A 25,904-nucleotide genomic window follows, 5' to 3' on the forward strand; every position below is an offset into this window, starting at 1 on the left:
TTATATATATATACACATATATTTATATATACATATAAATGTGTATATGTATAATTCATGCATGTTATACTCACATTATATATAGAGATATATCTATATGCACACATATACGTACATATATTTATGCATGCATTATATACATATATAATATTGATAAAATATTGTGAAATCTAGAAAATAATCTGTCAATGTAAAATCTACAAATACAGACATTGACTGTTTTTATAACATGGTCTTTTCTTCACAGTTGATGTAACTGGAAAACCAATAACACAGGCCGACATTATAGGATAGCTTAATTCAGAGGACTTTTTAAAAGTCTTTAGCATTATAGAGGTAACAACTAGTCTCAGGACTCATTAGGGTAGTGCTACGTAAACATAGCAAAAAGTACCCAACAGAAGTAGTCATCAACCTTCTCCAATGTTTGCCTTGTTGTACAACTCCTCCTTTTCAGATATTGCACTAGATTATTTTTTATCATCACACTTCATCTAAATACCTCTGCATCACCTTATTTATCTGAATGAGACTTTCAAAGCTAATGTACTAGTGACTGTAGTCCTGTAAAGATATGCTTATTTGTTAAATCTAATTGCTATGAATTATTATGGATAACTCCATTGACTGACTGTGGAAATCTGCAGAACCGGGACTATAAGATTGCATGTTTATTAGTAGCTTCAGCTCTGCACTGCAGCACTTAGCCAAGTAATGCGTAGTCTTTCTAAAGGACTCTAAGCAGCAGAATGTGTTAACTTACAACATAAAACATAATCTTCGTTTTGGTATATGTGTTGTAAAATCTTCAGTGTACCAGGATATAGATACCTGAAAGCAAAGTGCTTGCACAACTAATTTTCTTCTGATTTCATAGTTTGGCTGTTGCTCAACAGTAATATAATATAATACAGATTTTCAAAGTAATTTTACACTGTGTTCTATCATGCACGGTAAATTAAAATATTCCATTAACTAAACAAATTTGTGGTGCCATAAATCAAAGCACACTAAGTAAATCACAGCTAGTGAAAACAGGATTGTAATTCCATCACAGTGATTAAGCAGAGGCTAGAAATAGTACGATTATCATATTTAATGAGCAGAGTAAGACTATAAGACATACAGTTGGGGGGTCATATTTTTATGAGCTTTATTTTCTTTTTCTGAATTGCATGTACAATGCTTTTTTATAATTTTCATGCTATTTCAAGGCATTCTTGAAATTAGGGAAGACCTTTTAAAGTCTGTATTTTAGCAGACATTTCAAAGGTGGTTATTGTACAACACTGAAAACAGATTACAGTGTAATAGAGACATATTTATGTGATAGAAATGAAAGAAGGCTTTTATTTAAAGAGTTATATTTATTTTGAATATGTTCTCCTTGTACTCCAATCAGGACCTACTTTGTGTTCTATGAAAGAAATTTAACATAATAGGCAGATGAGAAAACACATCGTGTAATAAGTGTATGAAACAAGAGAATATCCCACGTGGTACATTTTTGTGTTTGTTTAAATCCACGGAGACGACAGCCTGTTGCGCTTGACTTACCTGTATATTGATATGACTCACAGAACCATTTTAGGTCATTATACATGTATCTCTGTTGAGGCGGTGTTAATAATTGAGAGCTCATCCAAAAGAATCAGCCAAGATGAACATTGTAGTTATACTAGCCCAGAGTATTCTTATCCACCAAAGTATTTGTAGTGTAATATTAGTGTGCAAACAGGCTAAACATGAAGTCCTTGTTATAATTTTTTCTAATTTTCTTCTTAATAAAAATTATCTCTCATAGTCAATGGAATAATAGAGGACTGAAGTATGCCTACTGCAATATAAAAATCTGAATTATGACGTTGACATATTAAATTATGACATCCAATGCTTTTGTTCTCAAACTTGAGACAAACAAAAGGAACAGAAATGAAATCTGCTTGCTTGGCAGGTTGGCTTCCGTTAGTCTCAGGAGTCATGTATTAAAACTCTGGTTTGGATTGTTCCGAATAAAATACCTGTAGGGTTACTGAGTTGTCTGTTGTAAATCTACTCCAGGTAAGCACTTGGTCATAATCTTAGTTTCTATATACTTTAAAGTTGCTACAAACTCTTACAGCATTAACCATAGCCATTTCCTTAAAATAGTTAAAAAACTTGGAGAAGTTTTAAGGCTGAATCTCCTTATTAATATCAAAATTTTGTTCATATTCTGTTTGTCATACGTGTGTACCCTACTAGCACAGCTGGAGCATGTCCGCCCTTTCTTTGTTAAAAATCTGTTTTAACTAGCTTAGAATTGTGCCAGAATTTAATTATTAAAATGAAACTGTTCAATGTCAAATACTGGCCTTATAAAAAGTTATTTTTAGCCAATAAATCTTGCCATTTTTTAGATTGGAATAAAGGAACCTTAATTTCTCTACATTATTGTAGCTGTGTAAATAATAGATATCAGTAATAGTAACACTTCAGATTTGACATATGGAAAGGAAGTTGCCTTTCGGTAGGTCACCTCTTTGAAAATCTGTTGTCACTTGTAATTTATAAGACTGAATATTCTATTTGCTAGCACCCATTAGAAGTTTGTCATGGGTGTGCAGCTGAATTCTCAAAAAAGAAAAGATAAATCTTCCATGAACACGCCTTATTAACTTCTAGATCCAGTATATGAGCACTGTTTCTGTTAGATGACTAAGCATTGTTCACTGTAAGACCGTGATTAAGTGGATTTCTCCTCTCCTAGGCTCTAATTTTACCATCCAGGGGCAACTAACACGTCAGCTGCAGGAATGTAGGCGTGCAAAACACTCTCTCAAGAAATTCCAAAAGGTTTTTACCTGGTTTATAGCTACAAGAGAAAAAAAAGAAAGCCACTTGGCTGGAAGGGTGATGACCTGACCTTGGCATGGTAGTAGGGCCAAGAGGAGTTGGGACACTGAGAATGAGAGAATAAGAAGATGTATTTTATGAAGAAAAGATGGTGAACATGGAAACAAGACTCCAGATGTCTACAAAATTTACAGAACCACAGAACTGCTGCAGCTGAAATACAGCTCTAGAGATCATCCAGAGATTATATAATTTTTATATAATATTTATAAGAATAGATAATTTTCATATAATCCTTTATAATCTTGGTAATTTGCTGGATTTGACTCAGGATGTCCACATCTCCCTGATACTGGAGGGGTTATCTTTGGACACAGCACCCAGTGTCAAGCAGAGGGCAAGTATCACCTCCTTTGACATATGGGCAAAGCTGCCTAATGCAGCCCAGGAGCCTGTTGGCCTTATTTACAGCAAGGAAGCTTTTCTACCAGATAGCCAACTTGGTGTCTGTCAGGACGCCTCCCACAAGCCAACTTGGTGTCTGTCAGGATCCCTCCCACACTTCTCTGCTAATCTGCTTCAAGACCCTTTCTCTCAAGGCTGTACTGATGCAGGGGTTATTCCTTTCCATGCAGGGGAAAAAAAATGAGTAAAAAAACCAAAGACTCACATGTTACTCACATGTTACCATTTCTCTGCCTTTAAGAAACAGCTGTGAAACTTATTGACATTATCTGCGTACGGCTGGCTGATAAAGGTGTTAATATAACATTTTTAAGAGTTATACCTATTTTCTTAGTGTAAGGAAAAAGAAATTTAAACTTGAAGTGTACAATTATTACAGAAGTTTGTAATTTCTTTATATGAAATGCAAACTTTGGTTAGTGCTTCAGTTGAAATGTACAGGTTTGAAGTCATAAATGATTTACTTGCACAATAAGCTGCAAACATGACACTCTCTGAATCGGTTTGCCTGTAAGTGAGTTGAAAGCTGAGCCTCATCAGTTCTGCTGCTTCCTCATTTTCTAAATGTTCTGTTTGATCCCTTTCACATTCGCCTTTTGTTTTACCCCTGGCAATGCCTTCAGCCTTTATAGTTTAATTGTTTTTCAAGAAAGTTGACATTAAAAGAAAAATTGCAAAAAACAGTTGTCTATAATATTCAAATACAAACCTCTGCATGATTTACAGAAATTGACTAGACAGTATAATCCTCAAATTTCAATAGAGGTTCACAATGCAAAAAATCTTATAACATCCTTCACTACCACAGTTCAAACAACTTCACATCCTCATTTTCCGAACAGCATTGAAAAAAAAGGAAATTAAAAATGAAATAATTGAGCAATAAATTGTGTATAGTCTCCACAGTCCATGCTCATAAGAAGCTTTCTTAAAGTTTTTGCAAACAGTTTTTCCAAACAGGTTTTGCAGACTGCAAGGAGTGGCAGAGTTACTACAGGAAAACTAGTGTATCATCCCTTAGACATTACCAAATCCACTAATAATCCATTGTTCAGCTCCTGTAAGATGTCAATTTTGGAACAAGCATAATGAGAATAAATGCTAGGTAAAAAATTAATAAAGTGAACAAAGAAGCTTCAAGAAAAAGATTTTTTTAGTCTTCTCTAAAGAGTGGAGGGAAGGTATTTTGAGATCCATCTTTGCTTCTCACTATCCTACTGCATTCCTAATTGGCAATAAGTTAAATTGATTTCTATCAAACGAGGTGTTGGTGACTGGTGATCTATATCCCTGTCCTTATCTTGAACCATGAGCTTTTTCATCGGACTTTCTTCCCTCAACCTACTGAGGAGAGGGAGTGAGAGGGTGGGCATTTGGCTTTGAGAGCATCTGGCAGCCAGTTAAGGTTAAATGACAACAAGAGATGACATTTAAATAACCCAGTTCAGTTTCATGTTATAGAAATGCCCACTGCCCCATGATGAAGCTCATGCTTCCGAATGTTATCTTCACTGCCTTATGTATTGTTCTCATATTGTCTCCTTATCTAAACAATATTTTTTCTGGTTTTTTGTTCGTTTATTTTTTCAGAGTGCTCGAGGTGTTATTTAATTTTCCATCATATATCACTATTCATTGCTACCAATAATAGACATTTTGCAATTAATCTTTGCTTGTATTATCTGGTCAGACTTGGTGATGATAATGCAGAAATTTAAAAAGACAGAACTATATTTTCTTCAATCAAACTGACTCTGTTGGATTAAAAGATTTAACAGGTAATATAACGTGCTCCCTAGTGTAATTCTGTCTTAAAAAAAAAATCAAACCAAATAAACTGTTTAAAATTACATATAAATTAAATAGAAGAGATTGGGATTAAAACTTTCCTGTAAAACAATCATCTTTCAGCTTGAAATGATTGCATTTCACGGCGAGTGCATTGCAGAGAGGATCTATCCATGCTTGTAACCAGTTCATGGGAAACATTTTAGAAATTTAAGTGTCTGAGCTTGGCTTTCTCTCACAGTAGTTTATATGGGTCTGTGCTTTGCTTTTGGGCTGGAAACGTTGGTAACACAAGCATGTTTTACTTACTGCTGAGCAGTGCTTTCACAGCCTCAGGGCCCTTTCTGCCTCTTGTACTGCCCTGCCAGTGAGTAGGCTGGGGCTAGACAAGAGGTTTGGAAGGGACACAGCTGGGACAGTTGACCTCAACTTACCAAAAGAATGTTCCATATCATATGACATTATGCTCAGCAATAAAACTAGGGAGGAAGTTGTCAGGGGAGGCTGCTGATGGGGTACTAGCTGGGCATCATTTGAGTGGTGGTGAGTGATTGTTTTCATTTTGATCAGTTTTCTCTCTTAGCTTTTATTTATCTCTGTTATTTTTTCTCATTAAATTTTTTATAATTATTTTTATTTTGTTTTATTTCAATTATTAAACTGTTTTTATCTTCACCCATGCATTTTCTCACTTTTACACTTCTGATTTTGTCCCCTATCTCACTGAGGCAGGAAGTGAACAAATGTCTCTGTGGTGCTTAGTTGCCAGCCAGGGATAAACCATGAAAATGAGCAAGAAGGATATTTTTCTGAATTTTTCTATGGTGTAATCTAGTGTGCAGCTGAAATAGCTACACAGAATAGTTTTCCAGAGACTATATAATAGGCCTGAGTAAAGGTGCATGAGTTGGGAGGAGAAAAGTTTTCTTCAGTACGCATTCAAGTTTCAGTACTCTAGCTCTGTGTTGTTTATATCAAGTAAACCCTCAAAAGATTTTTATGACCACAACCCGCTGGACAAATATGAGAATTTGGTCACAACTTAGACTGAGTGGCAGTTACATTTCCAAAGAAGGAAAATGTATTTTTTTTTTAATTTTTAATGTGGGAACTGAGGTTTTTGATATTTATAGGCAAATAAAAGTACATTGAGTAATACATCTAATATTTATAATCAATTTATCTCACTAAAAGCAGAAACAGTCCTACAAAGTTCCAATTACTTTATAACAGTCTGTGATGGACATATTCTTCCTGTTTGAACTAACTGAACTTTGGACCAGGCAGATGCTTAATAAGTTGACCTAACCAAACTTTACACTCTAAATATCTGCAGCTATAAGAGTTGATTCTTCTTTCCCTTATAGCTGGCTGTGCAGTGGTGATCATGTGTTGAGTCAGTACACCTCTAAAGAGTATCCCTCAGTGCTGGGAGATCCTCTACATGACACCAGACGTCAATGGGTTGGTAATTGGTGTTTTTTGCATGCATGTAGAGAAACTCCCTACTGCCCAAGACTAGTTCAAGTTTAGATCTTATCTGAAACTGAAATCTGAATGTTGGCATGGTCTGTATTGGTGCTTATGGAATTTTGAGAAATCACGTATGAAATTATTTGGGAGGGTTCAGGAGACAAGTCTCTAAAGACATCTTAATAGAAACTGGTTTGCAGATAGCGCTATCTGATCTTGAAGTGAAAACAACATTCCCACGAGGAGACCAAAATATGAAGGTTGTTTCTTGACTGAATTTGAAAATGGAATGTCTAAGGGTAGACATCATTGGTACCGTGTCATGTGGAGTGTCCTACACATCTTCCCACCTTACTCAGGCAGAATGCTTAAATAGACAGACCTTCTGTTCCTACATGGAATTGTTTTGAGGCAGCATTTTATACATAGGCTATATATTATGAAAATAACCCCTTTCATCAACATAATATAGATATTTCTCATACTTTTGAAAGACAAGCAGCATGCTTTCTTTTGGAAAGCAATGGTTTTTTTCTTAAGTATTTTCCCATGGTTCTTGCTACAGTACTACGTTCAGGGTTCATTTGTCTAAGAACATGACAGAAAGGAAGAAAATATGACATGCAGTGAGAATCTGAAAGCTCATATTGTACCTCACTAGTTCTGTGGTTGTTACAAGCAAAGACAAAAAGTGTAAACTTTTTTATTTAAACTAATTTTTATCTTTTGGAGAGGAGAAGGATGCAGTAGACATTGTCTTTGGATTAAAAACAGCCATGAAAAATATTTTAAAATTTTCTATCCATGTTAACCGTTGCTAGATGCTTTAATTCGGCTATTATTGTTGTTGTTGTCAGCTACAGAAATGCTAAAAATATTATTCAAAGAAACACAACATTCTAGGCTTTGTCATGGAAAATATTGCAAGCAAATTTCATTGATTTCAACTTCCAGAAAACACATATACATTATTTATACCAGGGAGAAAAGGCCTTGCCTCGCCCGCTCTCCCCTTGCCCTTCCCTCTCCTCTCCTTGGATGCTATTAGAAAGAAAAATTATTACAGAGTAATTCATTGTTCTATCCACACAGACAATGTTTAGAATAGTTTATGGATTTTAAAGTAGTCTTATTTTCACATACATCTTATTCTGAAAAATACTCATCCCTGAATCTGCAGTTTCAAAAAGTGTTTATGTGCATCCTATTTTCAAACGTTTTCCAATTTTGCTGTGACAGAGCCAGTGTTTTCACACCCCGCAGGACTGAACTCCAAACAGATTCTGGGCACTGCTGACAGAGTTTAAGAACAGTCTCAAAAATAGCTATTTGGAAAACTATGCTGACTCTTAACTTCTTAAATTCTACTAGTCCTTCATTGATATCCTTTAATATTTTAGAAATGAATGCAAATTTTCTAAACTTTCTGTCATGACATCTTATTTTCAAGATTTCCTCAAAAATATTAAAAAATATTTCCCCTTTTCCTTGAATTCCTGTGCACTTGGTAGGCAGAATTTAGAAAGAAAGGCCAACTAAAAGGCTAGGTACGGTAATTTTCTTCAATAAAATATAGAGTTCAAACTGTTGATTTACACTTAGGTATCTTCCATATTATCGAATGTGAAGGATTACTTATAGATGAAATATACTCACCCATAAAAGCATTTCATGATGAATATTTAGAGAAACCACACTTTGCACAATTGTGAACATTGCACAGCATTGAAATCTTAATGTATCTGCCATAGGCTAAAAGTTCAGCCACATACACATAAAAGTAGAAGCTTCATATTGTCTTGCTTTTAACTGGTAAGTATTCTGTAAAAGGGTAGAACCTTAAATTCATGCTGATAAAGCAATGTAAAATAATAAGTTTTTTTTTTTTTTTTTAGAAAAGGTAGGAAAAAACCTAGAACAACAATAGATAAGGTTTATGCCAAGCAAAGTTATTCTCTTTGGATTGGAAACAATAGTTGCAAAACAGTAGGAAGAGTGGTCTTCCAGAGCCTCAAGAGTATCACAACTTACTTCAGCTAAGACAGACCCAGGCTGATGATCTTACTGTTTAGAATGCTACAAGTTTTGGACTCTGTATGGGTAGCAGCTTAGATGTGGCTTGAAGATAGTGTGTCTAGATACTATTAAGTGAAGAGGAATTCCCATCTAAAGCTATCTGAGGTAGTTTTAATTGCACTGTAAGCTGTTGAAACAGCAGAAGAAATTACTAAATCAATAAAGTAATCTTTCAAGGAGGAGGACGAGATTGATGATGGAAACCATTGCACCACTGAAAGCAGAACTGAAATATTTTAACTATCACATGAACAGGACATTGCAGAAAAACTTTGTAAGTCTTTATCCACAGCACTGTGGTGAGTAATCAAGATAAAATACTAGTACTGGGAGAATAACTATTCAGGGGAGAAAAGAAAGAGTTTTCATTAAACATCATAAAGGGTTTGAGTTGACTGAAGAGACTACATTTAAAGAAAATGCACAGAAATTTGGGAAGAAAAATTAAAGGAATGACTGATATTTTGACAACTCAAAGATTCCAATAGCCTTCTAAAAAAGAAATGTCTCTGTTTTTCTTGAGGAATCTTCATCCAAATGCACTCAAAAGCAATATTTGTTGGTACTAAACTCAGACAAAGGAGCTTTCTGAAATAACTCATTAATGCACTAATTGTGCCTTTTCTCATATTCTCAAAGGCAGCTAGTCAAAAATAAAATTGAGAACAAGATATTTCACAGATTAACTAGATGATCGGCAGGTAAACACTAAAATTTAGTAAGTCTTGAAAATATCTTGTCTTCTTAGCAGTTGAATATTGCCCTCGAATAGATATGTCACTCACATACATAAATACAATGATGCGTAACAATCATCACCATGAGAGTTGTCATCTGGCAGTCAACATAATAGATTTTACAGTTAACAACAGCACTCAGTTAGCTATGCCTGTCGGAAACAGACTCGACAGAAATCTGTTTGCAAAGATCTACACAATCCTCCCGCAGATTTTTTTTTGCAGTAGGCTGAGATCCCAATGTGTTAAGAAACCTTGCTGGTGCTTTGAAAAATGCCAGAAGAAAAAACAAGGCCTCATTATTCATCTGGGGAGGTGAATATGGGAAAGGCCACGTATAGATGCTTCTGAACTTTAGCCAGAGATTAATTGACCACAAGTGGCCTCATCTTCTGAGGTGGCTTCATCTATTTTATCGGTAACATAAGGTCAGGATGGCCTAATTTAGTCTCCTTGACCAGGAGGAGTCTAGATTAGGCATTTTTTTAGAATGTCGGTGGTACCCTATTGAGGTAAATAGAGAATGGTCCTCCAACTTTATTAATGTTGTTAAACTGCAGCTGAAAAAAAATACACATTATAACAACGACAACAAATCAAAAGGAGTCCAATGGTAATTCACTGATTCTAAGTTGCACCACTTGGAGAAAGGAGCTCTGCAGTGGACTAATTTGTTCTTTCTATGCCTGTATGCCTTTACAACTACACTTCTGAGGAAGGTATTGTATTCTGGTTGATGATTTGAAGGGTGCAATTATTTCTATTTAATAAACAATAAATTAATAATTAGTGTGCAGGAAAAAGGCATAAAGTACCGTAAAGTTCAGAGTTTTGGTGGATAGCTGCCCTTTATCAAGAGGGAACTCTATACAGAACAACATATCTTGGTAAATGAAGATTAGCTAGAGATGTTCTGCTCCTGAAGAAAAAGAGTAATGTGAAAAAGTGATCATTCCTGATTTTCAAGGGCAATATTTTTATTTTTATATCAAATAAAAATATTTTTGCATCAAAATGTACCTCAAAGCTACCTTTGCTTTAACATATATAAACTCAGTAAAGTCTTTTTTTCTCAAAGAACACAAAGTGGATTAATCCTATCCACTCAAAAGTTTTTTTCAGGTAAAATTATCCAGAATCCTATAGAAAGAACTTTTTTTTTTTTGTCATTATTCAAGCAGCCTGAATAGCAGCGATTCAGTTCTGTGCAAAGCTGATCTTAGAATAAACTCACAGGGTTCAGTTAAGTGGAGGAAGTAAAAAAGAAAAGCCTTTGAGAGTTATATTTTTTTGGCATGGTGCAAGAAAAAGGCATTGAACAAACAATGAAACACCAGAAATACATAACTAAAATTGTAGTGATAAAATAATGGAGACTTCTCTTTTTTAAGGATTTTAATTTAATTTAATTTACAAGAAAGTAAATATTAATAATTTCTTTTAAGGAAGTGATGAAACCCTTGTCATACATGATCCCAGTGTAGGTGATTAGATTCAAGTAGTGTAAAGTATTGTTCAGCAGAGCTATTTCCTTCCTAGGAAAGACTCTTCCTTCCTTAAGCTCTGTAACTCTATCATAAGGTATTAACCTGAAATCCTTAGGTTACGTAACAAAAAACCTTGTTTCCACAAAGGGATCACAGGGGAGCAGAGAGGAACCGTAACGGGTCAGACAACACCACCACCCCATTAAAGACTCCACAGGCAGAATGGTGGTTTTCATACCCAGCCAGAACACCCAACCCTTCCCCACCCCTTCCCCAGGTGTCTCAGGGAGCCTCAGTGCCGGAGGCTGGGGGACACCCAGCTCTGCAAGTCCATGGAGACTCTTGGGATCTCATTGTAAGCAGAGGGACCATTGTCTGGGTGTACAGGGCACTTCATTGTATGCACAGGGTAGCCCAAGTCCTATTGTGGTATGTGTAAGGGAGAAACCATTAGCAGGAGAGATAAGGATTATGGTGATTTGAGGAGAAGTAAGTACGAGAAACCAGAAGGGAGAGAGGATGCAAGAGGTCAAAGAGGTGTAAGCAGAGGCTGGCCAGTGTGCTTGTGGGGCCATGCCCCACAACCAGTGCCATGATTGGCCCTGTCTTCTCTCTGATCTCCATTTCTATTTCCTGGGTGAGGGACCCTGTCTCATGTGTGTGGAGGGGCAGATGGTGGCTGTGGGGGGCAGATGGTAGGTAGGAGTCTGTGTGTCCCTGGTGGCAGCCAGTGGAGCCAGCACAGGTGTGTGATCATTAGTGGATGTGCAGTCCAACCAGCCAAGGAAGCCACGCAAGCAGCACAGGACCAGGCTGTGGGTGCCTCTGAGGGTGAGGCACCTACAGGTGTTGGCTCTCTAAGGGACAAGGCATTCGAGATGTGGTGGAGGAGCTCTGTGGGTGAGGGTGAACTGAGAGACCTGGAGGGGTGTGTGTGTGTGTGTGCACATGGACGCACGCCTGTGTGCCTCTGTGTGTGTGACTGAGGGACAACTAGGGTCAGGAAGATCCAGGGGAAGTTACCAGACAGACTGCATGTCTAAGCCCAGCTGCCAGGGGAATTCACTCTTGTGTGTGTACAACTGTGTCTGATCTGGGCTTTGTACCTGTGGCAGGGGTGAGATTCTAAGTCCTATCTGTTTGTGAGAGTGATGTGGTTTCTGTCTGCATGGATCTGCATGGCCTGCTGTGCTTATTTGCATATATACGTATTGTACATACGTGTTTGTATATGTATTACTGGGAATACGTCGTTAGCTCAGTGTCACCAGCTGTTCCCCTGATCCTAGTGGGGCTGGAAGCATGGAACCAGGGCAGCCTGTCAGAGTCAGGCTGCCAGATTATGCAATCATTAACTGACATGTGGGTGTCAAACCACTCTTAAAAAGTTCTGAGATAAGAGTAATGATTTTGGAGCTTTGTTAGGCCACACTTTCAGGCTTAAGATGGATAATGACATGTTTAATCGTTAACAGAAAAATAATTGCCAAAGCTGATGAAGAAGCAAAATAAACCCCTTATCTTCTTCTACTATCACCAAAACATTAAATATCAAGGGATAGTAACACATGGAAGCAAAACTAGTTAACAAAGCTGATAACATCTTCCCAGAAACTCAAAGGGAAAATGAAGTAGTCACATTCTTTCTGCCTCCTTTCTCATCTTCTGTCTTTCTTTTGACTGTCACTTTCTTCCCCACAGCCTCAGTCCTCTTTAGTTTAGCTTAGAAAAAAATACAGCTTTGACCTTCCCAAGCACACAGTGACAATTTGAAAAATGGATCCATTTTGTCCAAATGAAGTATCTGATCACAAAATACTTACTGAAGCAAAACTCGGATTGAAGTCAATAAGTTAGAGGAGTGGAGTGACCAATGAAATCAATGCAGCCTTGTTTCGGCATGAAATATGGAACTACAGTTAGATTTTCCACACCTATCTCAATATCAACCCACCTTTTTCAAATTCAAAATGATTGACTTCTGTCCATAATAGTGCTTTTGCAATGGCATATTCAGGAGGTACCACAGAAAAAATCAAAATGAGAATAAAAAGGAAAATGGCTTCTAGCTAAGGAGAATTCAGAATAATTTTATAGATGAGTGTATTTTTAATTTCACTTATAACACTTGTGATAAAGGAGTGAAATTTCTTGAGCATTATTCAAAGTAATGTGGCTTACGTGTACTGACTTTTTTTCTTGATTATAATATTGATAGCTATAACTAGAGAGCAAAGCAATGTTTCTTTTACTAGATTTACTCCTACAGAATGGTTCAGAAAAAAAACAGCAATCTCCAAGACGTTTTCTCTTTTATAAACCACATAATCTGTTAGTGCTACACTAGTTTCAACTTGAAAGGTGTTTAAACTACAAAAAAAAGCCAAACCCCCAAACCCAAAAAACTGAATATCAGGATTTGCAAAGATGAAAATCCAATTTTCTTGTTTTTAGCGTGGCATGGCCACAGAAGCAACCTGAGAAAAACAGCTGAATCTTTGTTTCTCTTTGCAGAACAAGATTTTAATTTCAGGAAGAATTTACTCTGTGATTGAGTGGCAAGTAAATTCAATTAGATCTGTTAGGCTTGATTTAAAAAAAAAAGAGCTTAATTAATTACGCAAACAACTGATGATCCTGTCAAATTGGCAAGTAAGTTCATTGATATTAAGGTTAAGCTGAAAAAAAAGAAGAATTAACAAAGCAATACAAGTAAAACAACAGGAAGGCTATTACAGATGGAAAATAATTGTGAAAGAGCTGTGGATACTGTAAAGAAGGGAAAGATCACTCTGTAGTCGTAGTCAGAAGAATATTGTATTAAAAGACTCAGATATCAGCATTTTGCTACAGTCAGAGGAAGTCCCCATCACCTCTGGGGTTGGTAGTATGGAATAGATCCTTCTGGAATCTATGTCAAGGCTTATGGATGGCAGGGGGAAATTGGAGAATGCCAGCATAACTTCACAAAGGGAAAATTGTACCTGACTAATCTGGTGGCTTTCTACAATAGTGTGACTGCATTGATGGATAAGAAAAGAGCAACCAATGTCATCTGTCTTGATTTCTGCAAGGTCTTTGACATGGTCTCACAAAACGTCTTCGTCTTTACGTTAGTGAGTCATGCATTTGATGGATGTATTGTTAGATGGATAAGGATCTTGCTGAATGATTGCGTCCAAAGAGTTGCTGTTAAGAGTTCAGTGTTCAAGTAGAGATCAGGAACAAAGTGTGTCCCTCGGGGAGGACTAGTAGTGTTCAATATCTTTATTAATGACATAGACAGTAGAATTGAGTGCACCCTCATCAGCTTTGCAGATGACACCAAGCTGAGTCATGCAGCTGACATGTTTGAGGAAAGGTCCAGAGGAACCTCATGGAGTTCAACAAGGCCGAGTGCAAGGTCCTGCATTTGGGTCAGGAAAATCTCCAACATTAATATGGGCTGGGACATGAATAGATTCAGAGCAGCCCTGTTATGAAGACTTGGGAGTAGTGGTGAATGAAAAATTGGACATGAGCCAGCAACATACACTTGCAGTTCGAAAGCCAACTGTATCCTGGGCTGCATCAAAAGAAGCATAGCCAGAAGGTCGAAGTGATTCTCCCCCTCTACTCTTGTCTTCTGAGACTTCACCTGGAGTACTGCATCCAGTTGTAAGGTCTCCAGCACAAGAATGACATAGACCTGTTGGAGCAGGCCCATGAAAATGATTAGAGAGTTGGAGGTCCTCTCCAGTGAAGAAAGGCTGTGAGAGTTGGTCTGGTTGAGCCTCAAGAAGAGAAGGCTTCCGGGAGACCTTGTTGTGGCCCTTCAATATATAAAACAAGCTTCTAAGAAAAATAGAAGGAGATCATGCCCTGTTGTGACAGAACAAGAAGCAACATTTTTAAAGTAAAAGATGGTAGATTCAGATTGGACCTATGGATGAAATTTTTTATGATGAGCGCAGTGAAACACTGGAACAATTTGCCCAGAGAGGTTGTGGATAGCCCGTCATAGAAAGTGCTCAAGGCTGAGTTGGATGGTTGGATGGAGGTTTTAGTAAGCTGATGTTGTGAAAGATGTCCCTGTCCATGGCAAAAGGCTGGACTAGATTATTTTAAAAGTTCCTTTCTGATCCAAACCATTCTATGATTCTATGATTCTACAATTCTTGGATTCTACTTAACACAAAGAATACTGAAATTAAAATATTTTCTTAAACAGTTCACTAAAGCTGCCAGCAGACAAAATGAAGATACACAAAAGGAAAAGCAAAACAAAACAAAGAAATTACTATGTTTGTATTTCATCCTGTTGATTACATTTACATGGCAGCTGATTTTATTCAAGTGAAGCAAGATCACTGCCTTCTCCTGAAACTTCTGAATTCTGTCTGGGAAGAAGCCTTTCCTCAAAGAAGAGTGGTGTTGTGGAGCCCTATATTTGCCTGAACTGTGTTTGTTTTGACAATTTTCAGGTTATTTTCTGGTGACTCTTCGTAGTGTCAGATACAGTTTCTCCTACTTCTTGAGATTATAAACATGTTTTTGACTAGGATGTGCTGAAAGTAAAACTTCAAAAGAATTCAAATGTGTATTTTTCATCTGCTAGTGCATGGATTACCCAAACCTTGAGTCCATCAGACTATGTGCTGTATAATATGATTTATACCCACAGTACTATATGGTTACAAAAATAATGCAATTACCACAGAATCACAGGACAACACAGGGACCTAGAAAGGTCTCCAGCCCCTGCCCAAATCAGACTCAGCAGTGGGCTCAGATGGGGCTGCTTAGGCTTAACCCAGTCAGGATGTGAAACACCCCAGACCAGAGGTGGCCCAGGCTCCTTGGGCTCCAGTGCCACCACTGGTCTGTCTGTGTGGGGAAAGGTTTATTTTATTTTTTATGAGCCTCTCATATTTCAACTTATGCTGCTGCCTCTTGCTGTCCCACCAGACACCACTTTACAGAGCCTGTCTTCTCCATCTCCTCCCACTGGCTAGTGTCGGGGATGTTGCTGGCCGCCCCCAAAGCTGCCCCCAAAGCCTCCCCCATCTCCTGGCTGAACCAGCCCTGGTCCCGTATCCTCTCCTCACAGGACAAGAGCTTCAGTACCACCTTCTCTGTGGCTTTCTCTGAACCCACCCCAGATTGTCAATGTTTATATGTATTGCATACAATCTTTACCTTCTATATACTGTACGTCTCCCAAATTTTTCTTGATTCCTTGAGTGGAACATGCTGTTCCTTAAACCAAGAATTAAAAGTTGCCATAAAATTGTCTCTTGTGGCAAGAAGAAAGCTCAACCAGACTTTTAGTTTTTACTCCCATCAGACATAGGACTATGGTTGAGAAAATGCCCAGCACGAATATTATGGTATACAAGGTGAACAATAACTATCTTGTCAAAACTTTAGTTAGTTCCTGCCTTAGGTGGTACATTGCACTTCACTTCATAGTGTTTAAAATAATATCAAAGCCTAAAATAGATCTGTATAAAATATAGAAGGATGACTGAATATCTTAAAAGCAAGGATTTATAAGAATTCATTCTATGGCTATCTGTAAGAAAAATGGCTTCATTGGTCAAAATTATTTGGGGTCAAATGGAGTATTTAGTTTGATCTGAAACTAAGTCGTTTTTGACTACCTACTTAGAAATTCTTACTATCTTTAAAAATTAAATGAGACTTGAATTCTAAAATATTTTAATTGAATATCTAGAGGTTTCGCTTGATGACAAACTTATTTTTTTGTAATGGAAGTTATTTTTCTGATCAAGAACCTTTAATCCTAATGTTAGTATTTTGAAAATATGAACCCAAATTTCTGTGTGATTTATGTTTGTGAACAGAAAAGGACTTATGGGACATGTGACAGCTGGAGGATAGATGGGGCATAGCAATTGCGAGATGATAGAATTCTCAGTTCTCAGAGAAGTAAGGGGCAGGAGGCAGTAGAACGGCCATGTCCACTTCTGAAGGGTAGACTTTGGTCTGTTCAGAAGGCTACTTGATAAAACTGCATGGGAGACAGTCCTTAAGGACAAAGGAGCCCAAGAGGAAGAAGGAATTCCTGGCAGCACAATAGCAAGGCCTCCCTGTGTGTTGGAAAACTAGCCATTGGAGAAGAAAACTAGCCTGGCTGAGCAGAGACCTCTCGGTGCGTATCAGCAAAAACAGGAAAGTATGTGAACTTTGAAAGAAGGGTTGGTCATCTTGGGAGAACTACAGAGAGTAAGTGAGATTATGGAGACAGAAAATCAGAAGGGCTGAAGCCAACCTAGAACTTAGATTGGCCAAATCTGTGAAAAATAATAAAATATGTTTCTACAAATATATGAAAAACAAAAGAGGGGCCAAGGAGAATAGCCATCCTTTACTGGATGGCAGGGGGAATAACAGTGGCAAGGAAGAAGATAAGGCTGATGTACTTAATGCCTTCTTTGCCTCAGTCTCTAGTAGTAAGGTAAAATATTCTCTGGGTACTGAACCTCATGAGCAAGTAGAAAGAGGGGAAGAGCAGAACAAAGCTCCTCCAATCCATGACAAAATGATTACAGACCTGCTAGGCAAATTAGACATTCACGAGTCTATGGAGCCAGAGAGGATCCACCCAAGGGTATTTAGGGATCTGGTGGAGGTTCTTGCCAAACCTCTTTTCCTTCATCTACCAACAGTCCTGGCTGACTGGGGACTATCCATTGGACTGGACAGTGGCAGACGTTATACCCATTTACAAGAAGGACAGGAGAGAGGATCCAGGAAACTGCAGGCCTGTCAGTCTCACCTTGGTGCCAGAGAAGGTCATGGATCAGGTCATCTTGAGTGCTATCTCACAGCATACACAAGACAAACTAACTCACAGGTGAGATAGTCTTCTCTTGTCCAGAGAAGAGTGACAAAACTGGTGAAGTGACTGGAGAAGAAGTCTTATGAGGAGTGGCAGAGGCAACTGGGGTTGTTTAGCGTAGAGAAGAAGAGGCCGAGAGGAGACATTGTCGCTGTCTACAGCTACCTGAAAAGAGGTTGGAGAGAAGTGGGTGTTGGTCTCTCCTCCCAAGTAATAGGTGATAGAATAAGAGGCAATGGCAATCAAGCTGCATCAGGGGAAGTTCAGGTGGGACATTAAGAAAAGCTTCTTCACTGAAAGGGTTATCAAGCACTGGAACAGGCTGCTTAGTGAGGTGGTTGAGTCACCATCCCTGGAGGTATTTAAAAGATGATTAGATGAAGTGCTTAGGGATATAATTTAGTAGTGGACAGGTACGGTTGGAGTTGATGATCTCTAAGGTCTTTTCCAGTCTAATGATTTTATGATTCTATAATTAAATAACAGATTTTCTTTTAAATTATATTAAAAGGATGTACAACCATGATTTCGTGAGCCACAGACCAAATAGCCTTTGTTGTATTTTTCTTATTAATTTCTTTTATTAAATGAATTTTAAAGTAGCTATACTCCTTCCTTCTGTCTCCTCTTGCTCTTTGAGGAATAATTCATATGCAGTGATCACATTACACTAAATTATATAAATTTTTGTAAAACTCTTGAGTTATGTGACACATGTTTGCAATTTTATAATATCACTTATTTTCTATCCATTCATCCAGATACATCCTTGCTATTTTACTATTAAAGGAAGAGGTGGTGTAGGAGAAACTTAATATTTTAAACCGAGACTCCCTCCTGCTGCTATTTTTTAGCAGGAAAAAATTACCAAAGGGTTTGGAAGAATAAGTGAATAAACACAAGAAATACTCAATAACCTTTGACAGAAAAGTTGACTGTTTTCTTCTTTCCTGACACATCAGTGTTTCTGAGTGCATGTGTCACCCTGAAATAGACATGCTTCTATAGTGAGACTATTAAATCACAAAGAAACCTGTGCACACTTGTGTACATTTGTATCTTCAAGCTAATTACTATGGAGACTAAACTGACATGTTCTTGGAAAGAATTTTCAAGAAGTAAAACATTGATTGTGCTTGGTTTACATGGTAGAAACTTGTTCCAGATGTGGTAAGCGGTTTAATAGAAGAAACAGAATAGGAGATGAATGGAGAGTAATACAAGAGATGAATTCAAAGAAAGAAGCTGAAACTGAAATAAAGTGTGTCTTAAGAACTTGAGGATAAAGTTGAAGTTTTAAAAATTATACACATGTATACATACTCAAATGATCAAATCCATCTACTTACATAATCAGAAATGTTGGAAGGACAAATGACGAAAAGAATAATTACAAGGCTAAAAAGGAGAGAAATTTTGGTTACTCAGAAAATAATTTAAAACTTCTTCTATGTAGGCAGTACATTCATCTCTGTGTTGCTTTGTGGGTCCGACTCCAAGTGAAATATATTTACAAAGGAAAACTGTGTCACAGATATGCTGGTCACATGAATTATTTGTATCCATTTGTATTCCCAGTAGATAACTATTCTATCACTGACCTCTTCCCAGGAAACAAAACGCAAACAACCAAGATTCTTTTTTCAAAAAACCAAACCACCACTACTGCTTTCCATGCTTTTTGATATGATCCTGCAGAAAGACACAGGAATAACTGGTAATAATGATCTTCTTACAGGTTTATGAGTTCAATGAAAAGAATCATTACTCTGAGATGTGAAGGTACAATTACATATTTAAAGACATTTTTTAAACATAATTTCTTTAAAGAGAATTGAAATAGCTTTAAGCCAAAGTTATATAGGAAATGTGCTTTGATTATTGAATATGGACTCAACTACACTTTTTTTTAACATCTAGTAGGTAGTGGCTGAAAACTGTCTTTAAAACAAATAAACAAACAAGCAAACAGTATTTCCCTAACCAGTTTTACTAAAATGTGTCCATAAAGCTTTATCCAGAAACCATTTAAATAGTTAAGTGCAACACATTTATTGTGTCTGCAACCAGTTCACACTGATGGAAAGAGGGAGAGCCCTGAGGTTTTGCAGGTATCTATATTTACAGTGTAAATCTGTGCAGCATTTATGCCAAATCATTAAGCCATCTTCAAAAAGAACTCCTAGCTCAGACAGGTGTTAGCACAGTGGGTGCTGAGAGGAGAATAGAAGGGGTGTTGGATGCTCTGAAAGACAAATACTTTACAACTCAAATTATGAGTAGACTTCTACTGACTCCCTTACAGCTGAGCAAGGCTGATGCCAGCCATTGATTTAATGCTTGCACACACCAACCCTCACTAACTCAAAGAAGCAAGGTCATTTTATTTCACTTTGACTATTTTTTTCTATTTGAAAAAAATGGAGGACAGTTTTCCTAATAGAACAGATGTTATGCACAAGTCCTTTGACTTTTGAAGCCATTGACATAACTCCAAATTTATTAAAGAAGGATTTGTCCATTTTTGTCTCAAAAAAAAAAAAAAAATAGACCATTCATCCTTTTTGTGAGATAAATGCTGGGACTTTTAGAATCAAAGACTCTTCTGTTTGTCATTCTGTTAGAAATTTTCTTAAGAATATGTGAGGATAAATTTGATTTTCAAAAAATAAGAGACTAATAGTACTGATAGGTGCTCACTGATAGGTTTCACCATGCATTCCCATCTGAAGTATTTGCATTCTTATTATAGCTCCCATATTCATCCACGTATATGAGATATCAACAATTTCTGGAGTCTATGTATACCTGAAGTATTACCTCAGAATGTGAGTAGGACTTAATGGAGGGAAACTTTTAAAACAATTGGAATATGTGCTAAATCCAAAATTTCTGTTTTCCTATTTTATGGCATGAAGTCATCAGCAAGGGGAGAAGGAGCACGCCATAACTTCAGGTTTCTAAAATATGATGCAGTGCTGAAAGGGAGAATTATTAAGCTGAATGGGATTAATCACTGTCCTGGTTTAAGCTGGGATAGTTATTTTTCTTCCCAGCAGCTGCTGTGTTTTAGAATCAGTATAAGAATAATGTTGATAATACAAAAAAGTTTTCAGGTGTTGCTGAGAAATCCAGGACTTTTTCAGTTTTCCATGCTCTGGTAGTAAGCAAGTGTATAGGGAGCCGGAAGGGAGAGTAGCTAGCCAGCTGACCCAAGCTGGACAAAGATATATTCAATGCCATGTAACATTGTGCTCAAAATATAGATGGGAATTTGACCAGGGACCAGAGTTCAATGCTCTGGCATTGCTGCCTGGGGACAGGCTGAGTACTGGTCATTGAGTAGTGAGCAATTAATTGTGCATCACCTATCTTGTCGTATTACTATTACTATTATTATTATTATTATTATTATAGCAAAAAAGCAGTTGCATAGCCCTAGTTTCCAGCAGGGGTAAAACCACTACAATTGTGTACTGATAGGATGATGGAGTGTATGACTTAAGATCATTTTTAAATCTCTAAAATATCTATGATATATGTTCTAATCTGCTAGAAATGTGTTTAATTGTGTTTTAATATACTCTAAAAGGGGTGGATTTGTTAACTGGGCATATATCCACATCAGAATCAGAGAAGGCTACAAAAGTGATTTATTTTTTGCATCCACACAGAATTTTAAAGCTGATTATTAAAGGGCTAAAAAGGAAAGACTAATTCATTCTGCTTCTTTACCTCTTGCCTCCTTATCTTGCATTTAATCTTTAGAAAATGTGCAAAGAAAGACAGTAAGGGTGTTAATCAGATACAAAGTTATTTGGAGTGAATTATTACAATATTTCCTTGGCCATATCCTGCTCTTCTTTACAGAAATTTATTATCCCTGAATCCACAGATAAATAGAAATCTAGTTCATTGAGTGGTTGTAAATGATTAGCAGGAGCTGGATCATGGAAGAAGGAATGTAAGGCTACCTTCAAGGCAAAAAACATGGAAGTGCACAGATACCAATTACATGCCATGCTTTGGATTCAGGGTGAGAAATGCAATCAGCATTCTTTTTCCTTCAGGCTTGGGAGCACAGTTACTCATGCTGTTTCATGATCAGTGAACAGGCTTTAGTTTTATACTATATTTGCAAATCTGTAATGTGTCTCTTTTTTTTTTTTTTTTTTTTTTTTTGTAGGATATTGAGAAAATACAGTTAGGACCTGTTCCAGAAAATTTTCATCTTGTTGAGGAGAGCAGCTCCTCTGAAGAGTAGGCAGAGAGGTATTACTTGAAATGTTAGAGAAGAAAAGATATATTCCATAAAAATACAACAACTACCCTTGCCTTCACAAAGCACAGTTAAAAAAGGATTGTCAAAAAGTCTCATCAGGTTAGTTCAGGAAGTTGCTTATTTTGGTTGGCAACAGAACAGTAAGATAATTTTTTTCAGCTACACACTTGTATTATTTGAATATGAAAACCATGCCCCTATAGAAAGGGATCTGAACACTATTTTAGCATCTTTTTTATTAATAGCACTGGAAAATCCAAGTTTTATGTGTTGAGTCTAGTCAAATACAGTACACAGACTGCTTCTGATACTTTAAAGAAGACCAGGAAGAGTAGCTAGCATGACAACACCAGGCCAAACCAATGTTGCATGTGGAAAACATTTACATTTTAAAGAGTAAGGTCAGATGAGGGGGCTACAAATGTATTTGTGAAAAACTCCTAATAAATTAATCAGAATTCAAGATTCTCTCAGATGATGTAATTGCTAATAATTGGTAGTTGCTGATCACACTAGGGAAGAAGATTATTAAGACGGGGATAAACTTAACCTCTCCCAAGAAAGCACGTCTGGAAATTTCCTCTCCAAAAACCGTGTCTACTCCCCAAACTAGTTCATGAAATCTGGAATTTAGATATTATTGACTCACACAGACCCAGAAATACTTACAAGGGGAATTCTGCATCGGAATTTTGATAGAAGCATCTGTAAACTTCAGCAATCACTTTGTTGTGGAAGCGCAAGATCAAATTACCAAAAATTTCAGCAATTTTAAAGCAAATGGAATAGATATTATGAAATTATCTGCTGATAATACACATCTGTTATTAATCAACAGCACATTTCTAGAAAAGGCTTTTCACTGTCTTTTGCTTATCACAATATTTTTAGTACCTGTCTTGCAGAGCCAATGGTTTGACTGTCCTTATTTCTGCAGTCTAACACACTCAGACTTCAGTCTTGACAAGATACTAGTATAGTGTGAATAATTTAATAGAAGAATGATAAATGGTGGAAGATAAAATATGTCAGTGAAGAATTTCAAGATAGTTTATCCCTTTTTCTGTGTTATTTTCCATGAAAAATACTGGAACAACATCTTTTCACTATTTCAAGGCACATCATTGAGGGTCTGATACAAACTACGTATAAAGTACAAGTATGCTCTCTAGTTACTAAGGAAATACAGTTAGACTACAGATAGTAGGTCCTTTCTTTGTTCTTAAAAAATTAGAATGGGACAGAAAGCAATGAAATAGAATGGAATATTATATTTCTATAAAGATTATTTCCCAGCTTGAATTAATGGAGTTGATTATGCCTGAATGTACAACTATTCACCTTCATCATATTTTCCAACCTACTAATTTTCAATCATCCTTTCAAATTTCAGCATACCTGAAGCCATTTCTTGCTCAGTGTTTTCTGCACATTTAGGAGTTGTATTCTTTACTCTTCATCTGGCTGATGAAAATACTAGGTATTATTAGACATACGGAAGATTAAATTTTCTTTTTGAGATCAAAGCACCCATTATGATTCTTCTCTATTACCTTCTGCTACACATTTTATCATTGTTTCATGGAAGCCATATTTTTCTTTCTCTCCTATAAAACATATGACAGTGTCAAAACGTTTAGCAAACAATAGATGTGTCAGATCCACTGCTTCTATTTTGTGTACTAGGGCTGGCAATTTGTCCCACTCTTCATTCAGTTTTATTCCATGATATTTGCTTTTAAGTAATATTCAGTTACTACTGTGCATTGTCTGTTGTTTTCTAATTATTTACAATATTTTGCTTAAACTTTTTTCTAGAAACAAAACTTCAGCAGGCTGTAATGTCCAAGTTTACTCCAGCTATTTAAGACACACATGAAGAAGTTCCTAAACCAAATCAATATAAAAGTTTCTCCACCAACTGTAGAAACTATTCACCATCACTACTAATAGCACTTGAGTAAGATTCTTGATTATACTCGAATGTTTTAGCCTATTATATAATAGTGTCACCACTAATAGTACCAAGATCAAGGATATGAGCCTTGTCAAGTACACAGTCATCAGGACTTAGAAGTAATCTGAACTTGAAATGTAAGGAGTTCTGCTTTAACTTTTTCAGCTGTAATGACAAAGCCCTAACAACCCTGTGACTTCTATAACCTTATGTGATGTCACACTTTGTGTTATTCATCAGTCTTTAGAATTCCAGTAGCAACACATACAGATCCTAGAATCATAGAATCATTAGGTTGGAAATGACCTTAGAGATCATCAACAGCAACTGTACCTGTCCATTACTAAATCATGTCCCAGACACCTCATTACCCACTTTTTAAACACCTCCAGGGATGATGACTCAACCACCTTCCTGGGCAGCGTGTTCCAGTGTTTGATAGTGTTTTCTGTGAAGGTTTTCCTAATGTCCAATCTAAACTTCCCCTGACGCAGCCTGATGCCATTCCCTCTTGTCCTATTACCTATCACTTAGGAGAAGAGACCAACACCTACTTCTCTGCAACCTCCTTTTAGGTAGTTGCAGAGAGCAATAAGATCTCCCCTCACAGTCCTCTTCTCCAGGCTACACAACCACAGTTCCCTCTGCTGCTCCTCATAAAGCTTGTTCTCGAGCCCCTTCACCGGTTTCATCACTCTTCTCTTGACATGCTCCAGGACCTCAGTGTCTTAATGGCTTTAATCATATTCAATGTCTTAAAGGATTTAATCATATTAGAGGTACTACAAAAGAAACTTTGAGTAAGGAGCAAGAAATCCTCACCCCCAAAGTGTTGGGCTACAAGTGAATAATGCTGAGGACTCAGTGTAACACCTCCTTGACTCAAACCACTGTCATTGACGTAAGGAACACATAGGCAGTGAAAGAGTGAATATGGGTCATGCTACACTCACTGGGAAGTTTGTGTTAGCAATTTTAAGTATTCTTATTGACCTTTCTTCTGTAATAAGTTTCTTTATTTGTTTGTTTCTTTGTAAACATAACATCTGGTAAAACAGTACTTCTTTGATTGAACTGTTATGATTTCATTTTGGATAAAAACAAATTTTGGCTTTGTGTAGAAAGTCTATTAGGCCTACAAACTGAAAAATTTGCAGTACAACAAGTCAGTGGAGAATGCAGGCAACGACATTTATTTTATGTGAAAGTGAATACTTGTGGCATTTTTGTGAGCAGACTTTTCCAAAAGCCTTTTCTGAGCACTCGGCTGTTGTAATAAAAAATGAAGAATGCTAGTAAAATGTATGTTTATATATTCCTTCTTTATTGATTAACATACCAAAACCCCACCTATTCTTCTGTGTCTATGAATATACTTAAAGGACCTTTTCTTATTAGTTAGATTAATCAAAGATATTTCATTTTGTGCATCGGCATTTCTGGTTTTATCTCTACATGTTAATTCTCCTGGATGATATAACTGTAGTGGAGGTATTACTGTGCTGACAGAAGCAGATTTTGGACAGCAGAAATCTTTTAATATTACACCATAAATATCTGATAGGTCCTATGAGAAATAAAGACCTTAGGACAGGCTCTAGTCTATTTAAGAAACCTTGCTTATATCCTCAGATTTTAAAATTTTCTCGTTTAAATGTTAAGATTAAATTTTACAGAGATTAGTACTTTATCAGTACTAACTGGTAAAGAGCTAATCATCTTTTAGAGTAACTTGCAACCTCATCTCCAACTTCAAGTAATGCTTTCTCCTTTCCTCTGCACTTTGTAGCAACAACAAATAAGAAAGAGAGAAAATATTTTTGCATTAATATAGTCTATCACTCAGTTTTATACATGCTATTTCTTACTGACTACTTGTTGTTAAGAATGGTGACATGGTACTTAGAGTATGGGTAGAGTCACCACAGCAAGTCGCAGTAATCTAATTATGTCTTTCATC

Source organism: Cuculus canorus, chromosome Z, assembly GCF_017976375.1.
Source record: "Cuculus canorus isolate bCucCan1 chromosome Z, bCucCan1.pri, whole genome shotgun sequence".
Classification (NCBI taxonomy): Eukaryota; Metazoa; Chordata; class Aves; order Cuculiformes; family Cuculidae; genus Cuculus; species Cuculus canorus.